We start from the raw sequence: 20195 nt of genomic DNA on the forward strand, positions 1-20195 counted from the left end.
AAAGCCATTTATTTTTAACAATATTAAAATCCCGCTCCCCCTCAAAATTATCTACTTAGTCTTAATCTATATTGCCACTATGTCATTTCATCTTTTAAAATGAATAATGTGTCTATTATATTTAACTCTAACTGAAAATACCCAAACGTAAGCTGTCTATTTTCAGGGAATAACTAGACAAAATCAATTAGCCCATTATAAGCAAAAACAAAATACAGAGCAGAAATTGAGAAACTCCTGGTCCTGATCCTGCAAACACTTACATGCTTAACTTCAAGCACTTGAGTAGTCACATTGGACTACTTCCCATTCAGTAAGCTATTGTAATGGTAAAATCACTGTATGAAGGGGTTATGAAGAAGAAATAAGTATCTCACAGTGAGGTCAGCTTTAAACTCTAGGCTCTGTTTTCTGAACTGACTGTTCTTTCAGAACAGGAATGGGCGAACTATGGCCCATGGGCTACATCCAGCCCTTGAGCTCCTGCCAGGGAACAGGGTCAGGAGCTTGCCCTGCTCCGCGTGTGCCGTGGCTCCATGCAGCTCCCGGAAGAAGCAGTAAGTCCCCACTCCGGCTCCTCTGTGTAGGGACAGACAGTGAGCTCTGCATGCTGTCCCTGCCCCAAGTGCCGCCCCCGCAGCTCCCATTGGCCAGGAACCAGGGCCGATGGAAGCTGCAGCAGCGGCGCCTGGGTCCAGGGCAGCGTGCAGAGCCGCCTGGTCACGCCTCCACGTAGGAGCTGGAGGGCGGACATGCTGCTGCTTCCAGGAGCTGAGGGGACGGCGCCTGTGGATGAGGCAGTGCACAGAGCAGCCTGGCCATGCCTCTGCATAGGAGCTGGAAGAGGGGGGCTATGCCGTTGCCTCTGGGAGCTGCTTGGGGTAAGCGCCACCCAGAGCCTGCACCCTTGACCTCCTCCTGTGCCCCAACCCCTGTTCCCCTCCTGCCCTCGGAAGCCTTTGGTTCCAGCCAGGAGCACCCTCCTGCACCCCAAATTCCTCATCCTCAGCCCCACCCCAGAGCCCGAACCCACCTGTACCTGAACCCCCAGCCTGGAGCCCCCTCCCGCACCCTGAACCCCTCATTTGTGGCCTCACCCTGGAACCCGCATGCCCAGCCCTGCGTCAGGGCAGGGGTGCAGGAGGGTGCGGGGTGCAGCAGGGGGCTTGAGGCCGAGGAGTGGTGTGGCAGGAGGCTCAGGGCAGGGGGTTGGGGTGCAGCAGAGGGTTGGGATGCGGGGTTCAAGAAGGGTTCGGGGTGTGGGTTCCAGCCCGGCACTGCTTACTTGGGTAAGGTAGCGGCTCCAGGGTGGCAGCAGTGTGCAGCGGCGCAAATCAGGCTGCCTGCCTTGGCCCCACAACGCTTCTGGAAACGGCTGGCACCATGTCCCTGTGGCCCCTGGGGCGGTGGCTCCGGCGAGGGCTCCACACACTGCCCTCGCCTGAGGGTATCTCCCCCAAAGTTCCCATTGGTCGCATTTCCCCGCTCCTGGCCAATGGGAGCTGCGGGGGGCAGTGCCTGTAGGTGAGAGCAGCGCACAGAGCCCTCTGCCCCTGCCCCGCCCCCAGGGGCTGCAGGGATGTGGTACCAACTGCTTCCAGCAGTGGTGCAGGGCTCACAGCGCCACGGGGGTGGCAATCCCATGGGCCGGATCCAAAGCCCTGATGGGCCGAATTCAGCCCGTGGGCCATAGTTTGCCGACCCCTGTACTAAGTAGATAATTTTGAGGGGGAGCAGGATTTTAATATTGTTAAAAATAAATGGCTTTCCCATTCATCATTAATGTAGATTTGAATTTCAATGAAAAGTGTAAATACTATTTACATGGAGCCAATTTCATCCTTGCTATAAGAAGAGCCTCACAGGAAAATAATAGACATAGGGATTGACTAAGTGGGGAGATTGATTAGCATAGCTACTGTGGAATGATTCCACAATAGTTGTCCTCATAGAATGTTGCCCATGTGGACACTGTTCCAGAATAAATACTACACTTTTGTTACCAGAATAACTGAAGTAAAGTCACTTGTATTCCAGAATAGCTACTCTGAAATATAGAAATAAGGCTGCGAGTTTTGAATATTAAAACATTCAGACAACTGAGATGTCGTCCTTTTGTCTTTAAAAATTAGAATAAAAGGAGCAGTTACTTTGCCTTTGCTGATTCTTGAAGCATCACTTGCAGGATTTTTCCTTTTGAAAAGGAACAAACATTGATTTTTGTTTTGCAATACATACAGCACACACAATTAGAGACATGAGGATACAGCGACCATTACAACCAACAGAAGTTAAAAGTCCTTTAGAACAGTGACCTTTCAGAGAATGAGAGATAAAAGGTAAAAAGTCAGGTAAAACTGAAACACACAAAAAGGATGAAATATTCAAGTCTTTGACTGCTTTGGTATCAGGTCTTCAAGAAAAAAGTATCAAGGTACTCTTCTCACACACAGCAAGTGCACATTATGATGAGAGACACAATTTTCCAAAACCTCAGTTTTGAAGAAGGGAGTTTTGGTGTCCTTCAGAATAGGAGATACATGATCTTTTAGCTTTCAGTTGTATGGATAGATATTAGTTCGGCAAACTAGTTAAGCTTTAACAGAAAACAGGTGACTGAGGGCATGGCTACGCTGGAAACTTCAAAGTGCTCCCGCAGCAGTGCTTTGAAGAGCAGGTGTGGTTGCGCTCCTGGTAATCCACCTCCATGAGGGGATTAGCTCCGAGCGCTGGGAGCCATGCTCGAAGCCTGTTTACACTCGTGCTTTAAAGCACTCTGACTTGCTGCGCTCAGGGGGGGTATTTTTCACACCCCTGAGCCAGCAAGTTAGAGCGCTATAAAATGTAAGTGTAGTCAAGCCCTAAGTAACTATCAAACATACATGACTGCACCAAAGGTGCTTTTTTACATTTTAGATGTAGTTTGCCCCACTCCTTTTCCTTTTTCTTCTACCTTTAAACTAAACTGTGTGCTCTAAGGCAGGGGTTCTCAACATGCTATAAAAACCTCTATGGCCCATGTGTGCCACAACTGTTTTTTCTGTATACAAAAGCCAGGGCCAGCATTAGGGGTTAGCCAACAGGGCAATTGGCTGGGACCCCACACCACAGGGGGCCCCCCATGAAGCTACATTGCTTAGGCTTCAACTTCAACCCTGGATGAGGGGGCTCAAGGCTCCAGGCTTCAGACCCATGCAGTGGGGCTTTGGCTTTCTGCTCTGGGCCCCAGCAAGTCTAACACTGGTCCTGCTTGGCAGACCCCCTGAAGCCTGCTCGTGGCCCCCCAGGAGGCCCCAGACCAGTGGTTCAGAAACACTGCTCTAAGGCAGAGACACAAATCGTATTGAAATAAATGCACTTAATTTTGTTCTCACAATGGGTTGATTATATTTCTCTCTGTTAATGAAACAAGCTGCTTGTCAACTTCATGAATTGCAGACTGCTAACATCTTGCCCTGGTCCACACTTAAAAGTTTTGCTGGCACCTGGGAAAGTTGGGTGTTTGACAAAAATCACACCCCTATCTTACATGGTTATCCCAGCAAAAGCTCTAGTGTAGTGGAAGCGATACTGTCAAAAGTGTCGATTTGCTAGCATAGCTTATTTTGTTTGGGGGAACTGGTATAAATTACACCAACAAAATATATCTTTTGCTGGTATAAGCTGTCTCCCCATTAGGAGAGTTTGCTGGTATAGCTATATTGCCAAACCCTTTCTAGTGCAGACAAACCCTTTAACTGATCTCTTCCTCCTTGAGCAGTTTCTGAAAGGCCTCAGAATGGGAAGGGATGGTGTCCCTCGCCTCGGTTTTACCAGAAGCTGGAAAATGGGTGACAAGGGATGAGTCACTTGAGGATTATCTGTTCTGTTCATTCCCTCTAAAGTACCTGGCATTGGTCACTTTCGGAAGACAGGATACTGGGCTAGATGGACCTTTGGTCTGACCAAGTATGGCCGTTCTTATGACCACAAAAGCCATGATAGATCATCATCTTCATAGGGCACAAGAGGTAAGTCCCTCTCTAGCTGCCCACTCGAAAGGGAATACGCTTGGTCACTTGAGGATTACAGAACTCAGTGGCCCCACCTCCAGATATCTATTCTTCGACCCTGGACAGCCTATAAAAACCCTATACAAAAAAACCTGATCTGTTATCTTACATTTGCCTCTAAGAAACGGTTTTCTCCAATGTTCTGTACAGTGCCAAGCACGATGTCAAGAAATAATCCTGATGTTTGGAAATCCCTGATGCCTAGAGGCTATCAGTAGAACAAAAGCAACTTTTATTGGTTTAACTTGCTACAGTACTATGTGGATAATATACATACATATCAATTTTCTTTGCTCACAATAAACCATAGTGTATAACAAAGTCTCAAGTGCTTCAGTGACAAAATGGAAACCCATCTTTATATAAAACTGTTTCCAGTAAAGTAATGAAATCTATTAACAACCTAGTACAGTGGTTCTCTTTCCAGACTCCTGTACCTCTTTCAGGAGCCTGATTTGGCTTGTGTACCCCCAAATTTCATCTCACTTTAAAATTACTTGCTTACAAAATCAGACACAAAAATACAAGTGTCCGAGCCCACTATTACTGAAAAATTGCCTACTTTCTCATTTTACCATACAGTTATAAACAGGGTAGATAAAAATTGGTTTTTTTGATAAAATGCTTTTTGAGGAACAAACCTATTGAAAGATAGTTTTAATTAAGGGTTTCAGAGTAACAGCCGTGTTAGTCTGTATTCGCAAAAAGAAAAGGAGTACTTGTGGCACCTTAGAGACTAACCAATTTATTTGAGCATGAGCTTTCGTGAGCTACAGTTTTAATTAAGATACATTATAGCTCAAAGATATCTCATCATGGAATAGGGATTATAAATTCTACTTCTATAGAATGAAACAATATATTCAAGTAATGTTTAAGAAAAGTTTTAAATGAGTTACAATAGTTCATGGATTAGGGATCCAATCTTATGGAGTTCCAGGGGCTTCTGTATAGATTATTTAGGTTAATCTTTCTATCTACCCAATGGGACTCAGTGCTCAGTCTAGAAGATACTATCAGAGATGCTTAGTTTTGCACTTCTCAAACTGTGGATTTGTGTCTCCAGAGATAACAAGCATGTTAAGAGCAAAAATGTTTTTAAATAAACAAACAACATATAGAGGGGACAAATAACAGACCTCAACCCTATTGTCCCTCTGCAAATTTGTGTACATAGAGTCAATTCCTTCCCTGTCTCTAAAAGTGCAAAGTTTCAGAAAGTTCAATGAATAGAAGATTGTTGGGGGCGGAACAGATCTGGATAAGGAGAAGAAGTCTGGAGACAAATGTGACAAAGGAGGGACAGGCAGTAGAAACAAAAGTTGAACTGTTTGAGCAGCATATTCCAGAAGTCTTGAGGTCCTTCCGAGCGTAGCCTTCATTGATTTGAGATCTACCATACCATTCTCTCACTAGAAGGAAAAATCTATAATGGCAGCAAGTTGTAAAAGAATATTTTTAGGAATATTTTAATAAAGTTCCTGTACTGTGGGTAAGACAGGCACGCGTGCAAAATGCAAACAGTGCAACAATGAAATGCAAGGCCTGGTTGCCTAAATGAAACAACATCATGAGATGTTGAAGACGATGAAAGGAATATGTCTGAAAATGCAGAATCTTCAGGCTGGTAAACTTTTTTTTATTTCATACTTCGTTCTTAAGGACTGCCTGTCTTCCTTCTGGACTATTCTTCTGGAATTCTCATGTTAGAGTAACAGCTATATTTTTTGCTCAATGGTACTATCATTTCAGATGCAGTTGTGATAAAAAATAAATAGCTGAAATAGGCAGATCTTCCTTTTCAATTTCACCTTTAAAGTAGTACTGAGTGTCAGTGAATGCAATGAGTAATACTAAATGAGCAGTATGGTAATAATAATTGAATAACTGCATTGACCTATTCTGTTTAGGAGAATCCATCCACAACATACAGGATTCTGAAGACTATCCACCTTCAAGATCACCATCATTTTCTATAGTTTCAGAGTTATCTGCTAATGATAGTGTTTCAGCCACATCATGTATGTCACATAGCCACAGTATATCACATGTAGCAAAAAGAAAAAAAATCCTCATCACCCAGAAACAACCATAGATAAATTTGTGATAAGAACCAGCAGATTACAAAAAGAGGTAATTGATGAAAAATTTGCCCAATTTGTTTATGCAACAAACTCTCCTTTCTGTACGACTGAGAACCCACACTTCATTAATATGGTTCAGCCATTAAGACCAGATGTCATAGGCAAATTGCTGGATAAAGTGTATGAAAGAGAAATTGAGCAGTGTACAAAAGGTCTAGAGGGTAAAATTGCTAACCTGAGTCTTGATGGGTGGAGCAATGTCCCCAGCGATCCTGCTGTATGTGCTCGTGTGACAACAGAAGGAGGGAAGGTCTTCCTTACAGAAACAATTGATACATGAGGAAATGCACACATAGCAGAATACTTACAAAAAGTAGCAGTAAAAGCTATACCGAACTGTGGAAAACAAAATTTAAATGTCTAGTATGCAGCTTGGTCACAGACAATGCTACAAATGTATCCAAGATAAGAAATTATTTAGGAGAGAGTCCCAAGCTAATAATATACAGCTTCAGTGCTCATTTGATGCACCTCCTAGCCAAAGACTTCAGAGTTCCAGAAATAAAGGCTAATGTTGTTGAAATTGCAAAATACTTCCATAACAACCATTTTGCAGCAGGTGCTTTGAAAAAAGTGGGAGGAACCAAGGTAACTCTCCCACAACACGTGTGATGGAACTCTAGTGGACTGTTTTGGGCACTATATCAAGAACTGGCCTAATCTGATCACAGTTTGTGAACAAAATCGTGAAAAAATAGAGGGCCCTGTCACAGCCTAAGTTCTCAACATTGGGCGTAAGAGAAACGTTGAACACATGCTGAGTACCCTGAAGCCTATTTCTGTAGCCTCGAACAAAATGCAGGGAAATAGCTGTTTTACTGCTGACGCTGTTGAAATTTGCAAGGAACTGAGGGAGATCTTAAAAAGAGACATATGCAATGACAGAGTTAAATTACAAGCTTTTAAAAAACAAATGGGACAAGCACTATCTCCAGCTCATTTTCTTGCAAATAGTCTCAATACTCAGTACCAAGGTCAAACCTTAACTGCTGAAGAAAAGGAGTTGGTTATGACATGGACATCCAGCAATAATCCCTCCACAATGGCAACTACAATAAACTTCAGAGCTAAAGGTGAACCATTCAAGAAATATATGTTTGCTGATAATGTTTTAAAGAAAGTCACACCAGTGAACTGGTGGAAGTCACTTAAGCCCTTGGATTCAGAGTCTGTTGAAGTGATAATCTCACTTTTAACGGCAGTAGCTTCTTCTGCCCTTGTAGAAAGAATATTTTCTTCCTTTGGACTAATTCATTCCAAACTGAGAAATCGTTTGGGACCTGAAAAAGCAGGATATCTTGTTTTTCTTTCCCAGATTATGAACAAACAGGAAAATGAAGGTGAAGACAATTGAGTTAGCTGCAGAAGCCAATATTTTAAGTTTCTCATGTTGAGCTGGCTGACAGTCTATTTTTTAAAAAATATTTAATTTAACTATTTTTAGTTAAACAAAGAAAAACAAACCTGATTTTAAAAAAATTGGATGTTTAACTAAATTCAAATGCTTGTTTTGTTAAAATATTATATGTTTGCTGTTGAAGAAAAAAATCCAGAATACATATCGTTGTTTTAGTTAAATAAAACAATTTAAATGTCTGTCGGGTGATGTTCTCCTCCTAATACAGCAGGGCAAGAAAAATCCTCCAAATATTAATGATTAACCTGCTGAACTGAAGATAATTTACCTCCCAATGACTTCATAAATATCTGCTTCATTTACCTTTGGTAAATGAAATAACCAAACAGTCATTCATTTTCTGATATATGTGCAATTTTGGAATAACTCCAGTACTTACAGAAACGCATGTAAATAAATGCTCAGATTCCTTTGGGGACAGTGGAAGGAAGGAGGGGCGGGGGGACAACAACAACATATGAGCATCTAAATAGAGCTACAATAAATCTTTCAGGGTAAATTCTGTTCTCAGTTACATCCATGCAAATTTATGGAAATCAGTGGATTTTCACAGATCTAAACGAAGCCTTTAATCAAGCATTACACGTATCATACTGTTTTCCCAGAGCCTGGTGTACTCTGAATTACAAAATGGAAGGAAGTCTTTTATTTTACTTTTTTACAAAGTAAAAATATATTTTTAAAATGAATTTGTGGTGTACTGTATTACTGTTTTAAAATTATAGATTTTTTTCATACAGAAAACAGCTACAGCCTGGTTAGTAGAAGCACCAATTTTCCCAGGACTGCTATGTTGTTGTCCCACCCTGGCTGGACCATTTCTGGGATGAGAGGTCTAATTCAATCCTTGGACTCAATGGTCTGTTTGATGCTTGGCCTCTCTGGTGAAACTGCCAATCAATGCCAGTTGTGCTGGTGATTTTCAAAGGCATATCTTGTTCTCTAGGATCTGGACCTCAACCTCCAAAGACATTCCATACAGATCACTAAAAGCTGTAGTCTACTTTATGTTACCAGAAAGTTTTGGAAGGCTTAACTCAGAATTCAATAGCCAACATTTCTAAAAGTAAAAAACAAGTGGATTTAAAAAAAAAAAAAAAAAGTTTTGGAAACAAAAATTGTGCAAGAAATGGGGATTTGACAGCAGCCTTCAACTACCTGAAGGGGGAGTTCCAAGGAGGATGGAGCTAGGCTGTTCTCAGTGGTAGCAGACGACAGGACAAGGAGCAATGGTCTCAAGTTTCAATGGGGGAGGTCTAAGTTGTATATTAGGAAAAACTATTTCTCTGGAAGGGTGGTGAAGCACTGGAATGGGTTACTTAGGGAGGTGGTGGAATCTCCATCCTTAGAGGTTTTTAAGGCCTGGCTTGACAAAGCGCTGGCTGGGATGATTTAGTTGGGGTTGGTCCTTCTCTGAGGAGAGGGTTGGATTAGATGACCTCCTGAGGTCTCTTCTAACCCTAATCTTCTATGATTCATTGTGTTCTGCAAAGACGGAGAGTTGACACAGTCCGTTTTCCTGCTTCACGAGCATGTCCAACAAACATTGCAGCGGCAGCTCTCTGAGTCCCTGGACCAGGGGGAAAATAGGGTTGCCAGGTGTCCAGTTTTCGATTGGAACACCCGGTCGAAAAGGGACCCTGGTGGCTCCAGTCAGCACTGCCGACTGGGTTATTAAAAGTTTAGTTGCCGGCGGAGCAGGGCTAGCAGGCTCTCCACAATTCCCGGAAGTGGCCCTCATGTCTGGCTCCTAGGCAGAGTGATGGCCACGGGGGCTCCGACCTAGCTCAGAGCCCCTTCCCACACTCCAAACCCCATGACCGCAGCCCAGAGCCCCCTCGTGCACCACAAGCCCCTCATCCCCAGCCCCACCCCAGTGAAAATGAGAAAGTGCGTGAGGTGGGGGAGGGGGAAATGGAGTGAGCAGGGAGTGGGGTCTCAGAGAAGGGGCAAAGCAAGGATGTTCAGTTTTCTGCTATTAGAAAGTTGGCAACCCTAGGAAAGGAAGAGAGTCCTCTTCTCGCGCTGCGTAATATCTCTGGGTTCGTGCATGGCTGTGCTGATACAGCTTAATTCAAAGCCCACTGAAACAGTGGAAAGACTCCCATTGACTCAGATGGGCATAGGATCAGGCCTGTGTACTCCATAGAAAGCCCTCTCAAGTTCTACTCATCTGAAAACAATACTGGACTTGTAGGAAGTAAATATACTTGTTTTGTGATGCCTTTTGTTTTGCAAATGCATAAACTCGCGAGGCCTATTAGTAACACTAAGGGTATGTCTACACTACGAAATTAGGTTGAATTTATAGAAGTCGGTTTTTTAGAAATCTGTTTTATCTATTTGATTGTGTGTCCCCCCACAGAAAATGCTCTAAGTGCATTAACTCGGCGGAGTGCTTCCACAGTACCGAGGCTAGAGTCAACTTCCGGAGCATTGCACTGTGGGTAGCTATCCCACAGTTCCCGCAGTCTCCCCTGCCCATTGGAATTCTTGGTTGAGATCCCAATGCCTGATGGGGCTAAAACATTGTCGCAGGTGGTTCCGGGTACATATTGTCAGGCTCCCGTTCCCTCCCTCCCTCCATGAAAGTAAGGACAGATAACCGTTTCGCGCCTTTTTTCCTGAGTTACCTGTGCAGACGCCATACCACGGCAAGCATGGAGCCCGCTCAGCTCACTGTCACCGTATGTCTCTTGGGTGCTGGCAGACGTGGTACTGCATTGCTACACAGCAGCAGCAACCCATTGCCTTGTGGCAGCAGACAGTGCAATAGGACTGGTAGCCGTCATCGTCATGTCCGAGGTACTCCTGGTTGCCTGTGTGAGGTCGATCAGGACGACCTGGTCAGACATGGGCTCAGGGACTAAATTTGGAGTGACCTGATCAAGTCATTCTCTTTAGTCCTGCAGTCAGTCCTATTGAACCATCTTATGGTGAGCAGGCAGGTGATACGGATTGCTAGCAGTCCTATTGCATCATCTTCTGCTGGGTAGGCAAGAGATGAGGATGGCTAGCAGTCCTATTGTACCATCTTCTGCCAGGCAGCCATGAGATGTGTATGGCATGCAGTCCTTCTGCACCGTCTGCTGCCAGCCAAAGATGTAAAAGATAGATGGAGTGGATCAAAACAAGAAATAGACCAGATTTGTTTTGTACTCATTTGCAACCCCCCCCCACCCTCCGTTTAGGGGACTCATTCCTCTAGGTCACACTGCAGTCACTCACAGAGAAGGTGGTAAGGTGGCAGCGAGGTAATCTAGCCATATATCAATCAGAGACCAGACTAACCTCCTTGTTCCAATAAGAACAATAACTTAGGTGCATCATTTCTTATTGGAACCCTCCGTGAAGTCCTGCCTGAAATACTCCTTGATGTAAAGCCACCCCCTTTGTTGATTTTAGCTCCCTGTAAGCCAACCCTGTAAGCCGTGTCGTCAGTCGCCCCTCCCTGCGTCAGAGCAACGGCAAACAATCATGCATCTGAGTTGAGAGTGCTGTCCAGAACAGTCACAATGGAGCACTCTGGGATAGCTCCCGGAGGCCAATACTGTCGAATTGTGTCCACAGTACCCCAAATTCGACCCGGCAAGGCCGATTTAAGCGCTAATCCACTTGTCAGGGGTGGAGTAAGGAAATAAATTTTAAGAACCCTTTAAGTCGAAATAAAGGGCTTCATCGTGTGGACATATGCAGGTTTACATCGATTTAAAGCTGCTAAATTTGACCTAAAGTCCTAGTGTAGACCAGGGCTCAGAGCAACAAGGTACCTAAACATAACTTAGAATACAGTCTTTGCATGTCTGCAGACTATCTAAACAAGAGATGAGAGTATTATCTGCTGTGCACATGAGGCGGTTTTATATCTGTTCTATCACAGAGATGAAGTAAGCAGTTGACAGTCTTAAATCATCACGACCAGCAACAATGCAAACAGATGGAGACAAAAGACAAACATAAGCATCGCTGCTTCACAGTGCAATCAAGATTATTTTTATGCATAAGGCAGTTATCAGAATCTATTCAGTATTATTTGGCTCCCACAGAAGAATAAGTAACATTTTAAAAGCATGGGAAACTGCCATCAGAGACACTTGGTCTGAAACACATTAGCAAGAGATATGTAGCAATAAAAGAACCATTGTAATTAGTGCAAAATTTTCATGTCATATTACAGTCTTTTACAGAAGATATTAATTACTCCATGCAAATTGGCATCTTGCCAAAAATGCCACCCTGCTGCTAAAGATGTAAAATAAGATTAGTACCCTGTTTCAGATGCTTTGGACTGGTCCAAAGTTGTCAAATTACTGGGATACAATTCTAGCTCATAATGCCAAAAAAACCATAGGAATTCCTGTGTGTCCCAAAATTCTATTACTTAATGTGAAAAATAAGTTAAGACTAGGGCTGTCAAGTGATTAAAAAATCAATTGTGATTAACTGCACTGTTAAACAATAACAGAATACCATTTATTTAAATTTTTTGGAAGTTTTCTACATTTTCAAATATACTGATTTCAATTACAACACAGAATACGAAGTGTACAGTGCTCACCTTATTTTTGATTACAAGTATTTGCACTGTAAAAAGACAAAAGAAATAGTACTGTACTTTCCAACAAGTACTGTAGTGCAATCATGAAAGTTGAACTTACAAATGTAGAATTATGTACAAAAAAGCTGCATTCAAAAATAAAACAATGTAAAATCTTAGAGCCCACGAGTCCACTCAGTCCTACTTCTTGTTCAGCCAATCGCTCAGACAAACAAGTTTGTTTACATTTGCAGACGATAATGCTGCCTGCTTCTTGTTTACAATGTCACCTGAAAGCGAGAACAGGCATTCTCATGGCACTGTTGTAGCCGGTGTCGCAAGGTATTTACGTGCTAGACGTGCTAAAGATTTATATGTCCCTTCATGCTTCAACCACCATTCTAGGGGACACATGCCCATGCTGATGACTGGTTCTGCTCGATAACAATCCAAAGCACTGCGGACTGATGCATGTTCATTTTCATCATCCGAGAGGGAGTTTAGTCACAAATTTAACTAACACATTTTTTGAACGTGCGTCATCAGCATGGCAGCATGTCCTCTGGAATGGTGGCTGAAGCATGAAGGGGCATATGAATGTTTAGCATATCTGGCACGTAAATACCTTGCAATGCCAGCTACAAAAGTGCCATGCAAATACCTGTTCTCACTTTCTGGTGATATTGTAAATAAGAAGAGGGCAGCATTATCTCCTGTAAATGTAAACAACGTTGTTTGTTTTAGTGATTAGCTGAACAAGAAGTAGAACTGATTGGACTTGCAGGCTCTGAAGTTTTACATTGTTTTGTTATTGAGTGAAGTTATGTAACAAAAAAAAAATCTACATTTGTAAATTGCACTTTCACAACAAGATTACACTACAGTACTTGTATGAAAATACTATTTCTTTTACCATTTTTACAGTGCAAATATTTGTAATAAAAATATATACTTTGATTTAAATTATAACACAGAATAGAATATATATGAAAATACAGAAAAACATCCAAAATATTTAATAAATTTCAATTGGATTCTATTGTTTAACAGTGCGATTAAAACTGTGATTCGTTGCAATTAATTTTTTTGAGTTAATCTTGAGAGTTAACTGCAATTAATCGACAGCCCTAGTTGAGACCTATACAACATTTCTTCATTCTCAATGTTAATGGCAAAAAGAAAAAGAAAAGCTACCTGGAAACCCAAAGCTCCACCAGACATTATGTATTGATTATGAGAACCACATAAAAAAATCCTTCTGCAAAGAAGGAGTTACAGAGTCCAGGTATTGTATTCTTTTGGAATCCTTTCATTTAATACATACTGAATATAAAACTGGAACTGATCTTCATATTGGAACCAAAACTTTGAAAGAACAGCCATATCATGCCATTTGTTTATAAGTAACTCCCCACTGATTTAAATAGCTAATATCTTAAAAACTGATAGCAGTATATGGCACCGCACAATCTTGCGCCAGTGCAGTCAACTGGAGTTTTACTGTTAACTTTAATGAGCGCGGGGTGAGGTCCTAAACAGATATTGTTACACCTACTTATTTTCCATATTTCAAATGTTACTATACAGTATAAATATTTAATGACACTACTGTCAGCATTTTTCTTAACTTTACTTGCTGAATTTATCAGTGTTGTTGGCAGCAATATTTCAGCTAACAAAAGGGAACTCCATTTGACACTCCCATTGTTGCTTATGACTTTCTGAAAAAGTGCTCCCCATGTTCAATTTAAGACCAAAAGTGATTTATTTTTAAGTCTGAGCAAACTCCATTGGTTAATGTTCACGAAAATATTAATTTTATTCTGTTTTAAAATGTATTTATATCATTAAAAAAAAAAAAGACACCTATCCAATACTCTACATGCCTTTACACATCATTTACAATACAATAAAATCCCAGGAGCTTTAAAGTTATCTCCACAGAACTTCGGCCAGCCACCTACAAAAAGGTCCTTTCCAGCTGTTCAGTGTTGAGGAAAGCACATCTCAGCTGTCTTCCAAAGCCCAGATACATGCAAGTATTTTTCAGTGTGTCTGGACAGTTGCCAGATTTGGGCTATTTCAGATCAGAAATGGACGGAGCAAGTTCGGAAGCCCTCACAGGAAATGGTTTGCTCGCTAGCTCCTCTGTCTTTTTTAATGAGAAGTTTCCAGCTCAGGAACCTCTGGGGACTACAGCTGTGGCAGAAGGACCTGGAGAGAAATGATTTGTTAGGCCTGTTGGTCCCAAGCCATTTAGGGCTTTATGGATTCTAAACAGTATCTCAAAACTCCACTTGGAGTTCAATGGGCAACCAAAGCAGATCTAACAGCACTGGTGTCATATGTTCCCAGGATGATGATGCACTCAAACAAAGCTCTGCATTCTACACCAGCTTCAATCTGAACAGTTTTACGGGGTACCTTTAGGTGAAGGTTCCCACACTAATGTTAAATTGGCCATGCTGCATATAAAGAAATATCAAACATAATACCACATATTTCTCAAATAAAAATTAACATCTGTGATAGATCCCTATGGAGCCATTTGGCAGCCCAGAATAGCCAGAGAACTGCTCCTGACCTTGACATGCCCTAACTGGATTGGCATAATAGGCCACAAAGCAGCCCAGAAATGTGAGCCTTAACTGCTGACCTAATTGATGAATGGAAAGTTGTGATTTACCTGGAAGTTTGGGATGAAAATTATAATCAAAGCAGATTCTCTTTATATTTAAGCCATGTTTCCATGTGTGTTTTTTTTTTAAATTGTGACAAACTATATTGCTGCATTGTATATATATTTGTTATATATTCTCTTTTCCACAGATGGAAGGTTCCATATGGTATAGCATATTGTACTGAAGACAGTGAGAAAAAACAAAAATTAACTAGTAAAATGTCATGCATTTTCATGGCGAGTAGGTGAGGAAGACAAAGAAAAATGAGCTAGAGACTTCACCACAAAATATCTAATAGCTTAGGGGAACATGCACTGGACTTCAAAACCAGAAGACCATGAGGACTAGTCCCAGCTCCTACACTGTTAGTATTCCTGCGGACTTCTTCATACCCCTTTGGTGCAATTCTGGGGCATGTGCAAGAGCTGCTTGGGATAGAGGGCACTAGTTTCAGGGCGTGTCCAACTGGATCAAGGGCAGGGTCCCCACTACCAAGATGGGGCCCAGATTAATGAGTTTTGGGGCCCTGTGCAGTGGAAGCTGTCCCCTCACCAACTTTCCTTAAAGTGCCCCTGCCCCATACGTACCCCCCCACACACACACACACTCTAAATGCTCCTCTCCCCGCCCCTCACGTAGACTCCTGAATGGCCCTCGCACCCCACAGATATGCCAGTAACTCTTCATCAGAGCCCTCACTTATTCTGACAATCCCTACACACATCCCAGTAGCCCTGATATACATCTGGCTCACTGCAGCCCCCAACACCTCAGCTGCATTGGTCCTTCCCTCCAACATCTTCCACTCATCCCCAACCTCTCACCCACAAAGAGTCCCCACTCACCTTAGAGCCCACCAACAACTCACCACTAGTCCCTTTACATTCCTGGCCACTCACTGGCACTGCTCCTGTCCCAGGCTAGGGTGGATCCTCCTGATGCCAGATGTCCAGTTCCACTCACTCTCATTGCGTGCCCCTCACTTACACAGCCCCACACCACTCAGGTTTGGCTTGGCTGCCCCTCTGTCATGACAGAGGAGTAGTTGGGCCAAATCTGAGAGACTGGCATTGCAACCTGGTGAATGGGATATATTTGTTTTGTTTTCTGCTGGTCAAGGGCCCCCCTGAGATGGAGGCCCCGTGCAAGTGTACAGAGTGCACAGTGGTTAATCCAGGCTTTACCAAAAGAGGTATCAGATATGAGGTCTATACCATGGCGTGTGCCTAGAGGCCAAAGCCAGGAAGAGTGCCCAGCCCCAGCAAGTGAGGGGCATGTGGGATTCTGCATTTGGATCCCCTCACACCAGTCTGGTGAGTATCCAACAGGGAGACCTCAAACAGACCTGTAACGTTGCCATCTTAGGGAAAGCAATTATCATTCACCCATTTTTACATGACTGAGAAGTTGTGCAAGATTACTTCAGGAACAGTTGGGAACAAATCTGAGGTCTCTAAGATAACAGATCACTGTTCTACCACTTAGCTACATTACCTTTCAGAATGAATATGCGAAAATATGTCCTTAGCTATTTTACCTCTAATCGACAGACCACACACTGCTCCCAGAATCAGGAATAGAATCTGGGAATCCTGATCCCCGATATTTCAGTGCTATCTCATGTATAATTAATTATACAGTGTACTGGTCAAATGTGTGTTGTGTCCCCTCTATGGGTCAGTCCCTATCAAGGATAATAACTAGGGTGGATAAAAAAAACCTGATGATTTAAAAACAATAAATTATTTTTATTATTTAAGTCAGATATCCATATTTATTAAATTAACCTATGGTAAATTAATTTTGAAATTGGCAACCTATGTTAAAGCCTAAACTTATTATAATCTATTAAAATAATTTAAATTAAATACAAAAAAAATATTAAGCACATGTTTGCTGCCAAGTTTTAAAGAAAATCACACTACTGAATTGGTGGAAAACACTGGCTAAGCATCTGGAGCAGAGTTTGACGACTTGCTAAACCAGCTTTTGACAGCAGAAGCCTCTTCTCCAAGTGCAGAGAGAATATTTTCTTCATTTCAGTTTATTTAACTAGTTCAGTTCAATGACTAGTTCATTCTAAGTTAAGAAACCAACTGAGAGCTGAAAAAGCAGGAAAGTTCATTTTCCTCTTCCGCCCTAGGAACAACAACTAGGTGTGAGAGAATAAGATCTAATAGTTCCAGAACCTTGAAGGATATGTTGACCAGAAACAATCATTCAGTTTGCTAACTAAAGATAACACTTCCTTTTAATAAATTAGTAAGACACATTTGCTAACTTTTTTTCTTATGTAGCCAGTACATTTAATGTAGTTTTATTTAATAAAACAATTAAAATTGTGCTGTATTTGAATATTCATCCAAATAGAACTTGATGCAAATTGCAAGTAAAATATTAATAATCATCTAGTAAATAAAATGAGTTGGTCACCATTTTCTAACATAAAATACATAAAAATTAAGAATCTGAAAAAAATGTAAGTTATGCTACATAATTGCTTAAACAAACATATAGATAGAGTATATCCTCCTCGTGAGTAAAAGGAAGCAGCAAAATTAGTGGAAAGTCTATATTTAGTTGCAAATCAACAAGCTTTACTACAGTATTTTTCAAACTTTGGGTCGCAACCAAGTACTGGGTTGCGGCATGACAGACACTGGGTCACTCTGGTCAGCACTGCCGACGGGGACGTTAAAAGTCCCATCGGCGGTGCTGCCCAGCTAAGGTAGGCTAGTGCCTACCTGTTTCGACACCGCCCTGAGCCCCTCCCCAAACCCGGAGCCCCTCCTGCACCCCAAACCCCTCATTCCCGGCCCCACTCCAGAGCCTGTACTACCAGCCCAGAACCCTAACCCCCCCCCAAACCCCAACCCTCTGCTCCAGCCCAGAGCCCCCTCCCACACCCTGAACCCCTCATTCCCGGCACCCCAACCCTCTGCCCCAGCCCTGAGCCCCTCCCACACCCCAAACCCCTCATCCCTAGCTCCGTTGGGTTGCAGACATCAACAGTTTTCTTCAACTGGGTCCCCAGAAAAAAAAATTTGAAAAGCACTGCTTTACTGGACATGAATAAGAATTAATCTTTTTTTGGAAAATAATTAAAAAGTACTATTGAAAAACACAATTAAAACGGATGATTTAAATCAATGTTTCCTTCTTGCTGATTTAAATCACAATTAAAATCAGTGATTTAAATTGTTTTGATTTAAATAGAATCAGTCTATCCTGATAATAACTTTCATCAACTAATCCTGCAGCTCAAGTAGAAAAGGTTTGTATTATTGAGCTGAAAACCTTGGGTTTAATCTCTGTTGATGATCCATATGGGAGAAAATACTATGAAACTGAATCTTAATTCCTAGACACTCAAGGCTGAACTGAGGCGGATACCTTTCATAAGCACGAATTCCCAAAATGGTTTAAAATGACGTATATGCAGATTATTTGCAAATATGAAAATTAGTTCATTCAATAATTGGCATGTAATGTCAACACATGAAGCTGCAAAAAATGACAGCTGTGTCTTTATATATCCAATGCATTTGCTGTCACATACGTTAGTACCCATATTAAAGGCTGTATCAAGAAGTATTAGAATCATAGAATATCAGGGTTGGAAAGGACCTCAGGAGGTCATCTAGTCCAACCCCCTGCTCAAAGCAGGACCAATCCCCAGTTTTTGCTCCAGATCCCTAAATGGCCCCCTCAAGGATTGAACTCACAACCCTGGGTTTAAGCAGCCCAATGATCAAACCCCTGAGCTACCCCTCCCGCCAATAAGTGTGAAAAAAAAAATCTGATTATTCTTCCAAATGTTCACTTTTCTGGAGCTATTACACTGGAAAGAGCAGTTATTTGGACACCAATTCAGTTTGAAAAATATCATATGATGTAGAATTAGTTGAAATTCAATAACCCAGAGTAACCGGGGGGGAAAAAAAATCAGTAGAATTACAAGAGTGGGGGGAAGAGGGAGAGATTGGGGAAAAAATTCTTAAGGAATAAACACACCACCAGAATACTAAGTGATAAGAACACTGAGTGGAGTGATCTTCTAATACACTGAGCATTACTGATGAGAGAAAATGAATTCTTGGAGCTTATAAGGCTTAGTGGCTCATAAGGGAACCAGCTGCAACATTCAGCTAAATACAGCAAACAAGATTTTTTTTCTTGCTCAACAGAGAAACTCCATCTTAAGACAGATCATAGTCCTCAAGTAAAAAACTGCCCATTTATCTGATTGTATAATATAAACATCCAGAGGCAGCAATCAATATTTTTAGCTAAAAATGTACATATCTAGGGTTTCAATAATAGATTTATTTGATTTTGTCTGACATAACCAATGTATTTAGCTCAGATACTTACTGGTTGACTTTTTCTGTGACTGTTTTGCATGTCTAAGATGCTGTTTGTTTTATACATTCAAACCCTGCCCCCAAAATCCTAAAACAATCTTTTGCTTTCTAGCCTCCTTGCTTCTTTTAAAAATAAAGACTGCTACAACTGAAGTTTAGACTGGACTTTTGATCCCAAGGACCTCAAAATGTATAAGTTATACACAAAATAGCTACCTTCTATACACACTGCAAATTTATTATCTACGATGCAGATATCAATGGTATATTCTGCATTTATTTCACACATTTGCTCCAAACACAGAACTTCCACAGACCTCAATCAGAATTGTGCACATTGCTTTACAAACACACACAGGTATCATTTCACCTACCACAAGCATTAAATGCCTAAGTGAACTCTACACAACAGGTTAAGATAGGAAATAAAGAAAGATACTTTAACTGATTGAAACTGCAGCTGAAATTTAGGTAGGCAGAATGTAATTGCTCAGACTGGAGTCTCAACAGAATACAAAGTTTAAGGGGGTAATGCCCCCATCACTTATTTAAAGTATCATGTGATCTTTAATGACCACATTTGGCCAAAACCTCAGTTTTATATCTTGTTGGCACTGATTTAGAATTGATTTGGAGAAACAACATCACTTAACAGATCATCAATACGATCTTCTGCAGTCGTTGGATTTTCTTTGGAGGTCTCCCATCCAAATAAAGACCAGGCCCACTTCTAAGCAGCCAATGTGAACTGCCAACAGCGGAGAATTTTGAGATTCCAAAAAGTGGTTTCAATCCAATTCAAAATTTTGAAAATTTTCTGCAAACTGGAATGCTCATTCTATACCCAGTTCTACTAGGAGCCTGGGTTCTGGGGGAGTCTGCCTGGTAGGTTGCCACAAAACCAGGGACCCTGGAAGCCCTTAGAGTGCTGACTCCAGGGCAGTCTGCCCGGTTGGGTGTTCCAACTCCAAGGTAGCGCCTGCAGCCAGGAAGCCTAGAA

At 41.8% G+C, this 20195-nt stretch overlaps 1 protein-coding gene across 9 annotated transcripts in view; it reads right to left on the minus strand.

The window, feature by feature from the left end:
- The window catches only part of SHLD2 (shieldin complex subunit 2), a 76193-nt gene that overhangs the window by 45426 nt on the left and 10572 nt on the right, over positions 1 to 20195 (minus strand). For 3 of the 9 annotated variants that reach the window (XM_073353339.1, XM_073353337.1, XM_073353338.1), the window contains exon 3: positions 6372 to 6452. The exons of the other annotated variants lie outside the window; for them this stretch is intronic. The gene's annotated coding sequence lies outside the window, so the exon portion shown is untranslated. The remainder of the gene's footprint in view (positions 1 to 6371; positions 6453 to 20195) is intronic. 9 annotated transcript variants of the gene reach the window in all.

This window comes from Lepidochelys kempii, chromosome 7 (genome assembly GCF_965140265.1).
Source record: "Lepidochelys kempii isolate rLepKem1 chromosome 7, rLepKem1.hap2, whole genome shotgun sequence".
Taxonomy (NCBI): Eukaryota; Metazoa; Chordata; order Testudines; family Cheloniidae; genus Lepidochelys; species Lepidochelys kempii.